Raw genomic sequence first — 2500 nt, 5'->3', positions numbered from 1 at the left:
ACAAAAGCATACCGAAGACAACCCCAAGCTAAAGCTCACTTGAAGCCAACGCATCGTCACCATGTGTTCGTGTGGCCGAGAATTGGGTAGCTTCTTCATCAACCCCGCCGAAAGCCATCCTCGACATACCCGTGCATTGAGAAGGTTTGGTGGCCGTACTCCCAACACAAAAGCATACCGAGGACAACCCCAAGCAAAAATTCATTTGAAGCCAACCCATCGTCGCCCACAACTAGTGGGTGAATGGTGTGCTTCCCGGGGTTGGCATAGACATTCCCTCGCATGCAAAAGATTGTCGATGCGAAAGATTATCTATGCCAACCCCGGGAAGCACACCATTCACACACTCCCGACCGGTGTGGTGTGGCGGTGATTGGATAGTTACGGATTGAGCACTTGCCAAGGATCAAAATGTGTCATTTAGAAGAAACATTTTCAAAAAGTTTTTAAAATCTTGTGGGTTTGCAACTCATAAGAGCGTCACTTTCAACGTCCCCGGTATTGGATTGAGTTTCTAAAAACAACCGTGCACACCGAGGTTAAACTTTACCGGCTCCACTCCGACTCGCCGCTCGCCCACAATTTGTTTGCAACGAAACATTTGTTTTTAATTTTGTTGGTTTGAAATTGTTTTGAAAAGGTTCTTTAAATCTAGTGGGTTTGCAACTCATAAGAGCGTCACTTTCAACGTCCCCGGCATTGGATTGAGTTTCTAAAAACAACCGTGCACACCGAGGTTAAACTTTACCGGCTCCACTCCGACTCGCCGCTCGCCCACTAGTCCGAAGGCAACAAAACATTTGTTTTTCATTTTGATGAAAATTTCTGTTTTTAAATCTTGTTGGTTTGAAATTGTTTTGAAAAGGTTCTTTAAATCTTGCGGGTTTGCAACTCATAAGAGCGTCACTTTCAACGTCCCCGGCATTGGATTGAGTTTCTAAAAACAACCGTGCACACCGAGGTTAAACTTTACCGGCTCCACTCCGACTCGCCGCTCGCCCACAAATCCGAAGGCAACAAAACATTTGTTTTTAATTTTGATGAAATTTTTTGAAAACATTGGCTTGGCAAGCCCCAATCCGCGACTATCCACCCACCGCCACCCCACACGGGTGGTTGTTGTTGCGAAATGAGGTTGTGGTCGACATGCCCGTGCATTTGAGAAGGAGTTCCTAGCACTCCATGCTCTCCCATGCCAAAAAAAAGCCTAGACAACCCCATTTCGCAACTTTCCACGCCTTTTTTTTCCTCCCTCACCCATGGCGGCGGCGTGGTGGCGGAGGCCGGATTCCGGCCACCACCGCCATGGGTGGCAGCCCCCCGACCCCGACACCAAACCCATAATACCGAGGCAACATATCGAGGCAACATGACATGGGTGTGGCGTGGGGGAAGGGGGCTGCAGCTAGGAAGGCATGGGCTGCCATGCATATGCAGGCAACACACACCCCCCTATATAGCATTTTATGCATTTAGCCCTTTGACAGGAAGAGACATCACCTATGCGCGAGGAGTCATAATGGGCTCTAAATAATTCAATACAAGGTATTTGGACGTGATTTTTTGCAGGGATACTAAGAAACATGCAATCTATGATGGGAAAAAGTTTCATAAATTTTTGAAGTCGGGAAGTATTTTTTATTATTTTTAGAAGTCGTAAAATTGAAAAAATCATTAAAACAAATCCGGGAGGAATTTTTTAGTTTTGTAAGTTGGAGAAGGTCCTAAAAATCATAGACTACTTATGGGGAGCTTATTGTGCGAGGAAATTTCAATAAAAACGGGGTTTGACAAGATTTGAAAAATTCTGTCGACATTTGAAAAAACCTGGAACCATGCTGCCGGCATGCTGCGCACATGCTGCGCGCATGCTGCGCGCAGACTGCGCGCATGCCATGGCAGGACAAGTTTCGCTAGCCTCACTGTCGACAGATGCGCAAGCTGCGCGCACGCTGCGCACAGGCTGCGCGCACGCTGCGCACAGGCTGCGCGCACGCTGCGCACAGGCTGCGCGCACGCTGCGCACAGGCTGCGCGCACGCTGCGCACAGGCTGCGCGCACGCTGCACACAGGCTGCGCGCACGCTGCGCGCATGCCATGGCAGGACAAGTTTCGCTAGCCTCACTGTCGACAGATGCGCAAGCTGCGCGCAAGCTCCGCGCACGCTGCGCACAGCCTGTGCGCATGTTGTGCGCAGGCTGCGCGCATGCCATGGCAGGACAAGTTTCGCTAGCCTCACTGTCGACAGATGCGCAAGCTGCGCGCACGCTGCGCACAGGCTGCGCACAGCGCATGCCATGGCAGGACAAGTTCGCTAGCCTCACTGTCGACAGATGCGCAAGCTGCGCGCACAGGCTGCGCGCACGCCATGGCAGGACAAGTTTCGCTAGCCTCACTGTCGACAGAATCAGCACGCTGCGCGCAAGCTGCGCGCACGCTGCCGGCATGGTGCGCGCACGCTGCCGGCATGCTGTGCGCACGCTGCGCGCGCGCATGGCAG

The sequence above is a fragment of the Prunus avium genome, unplaced genomic scaffold (assembly GCF_965620075.1).
Source record: "Prunus avium unplaced genomic scaffold, drPruAviu1.hap1.1 HAP1_SCAFFOLD_106, whole genome shotgun sequence".
Taxonomy (NCBI): Eukaryota; Viridiplantae; Streptophyta; class Magnoliopsida; order Rosales; family Rosaceae; genus Prunus; species Prunus avium.
The sequence above is the reverse complement of the archived record's forward strand: the minus strand, read 5'-3'. Positions refer to the sequence as shown.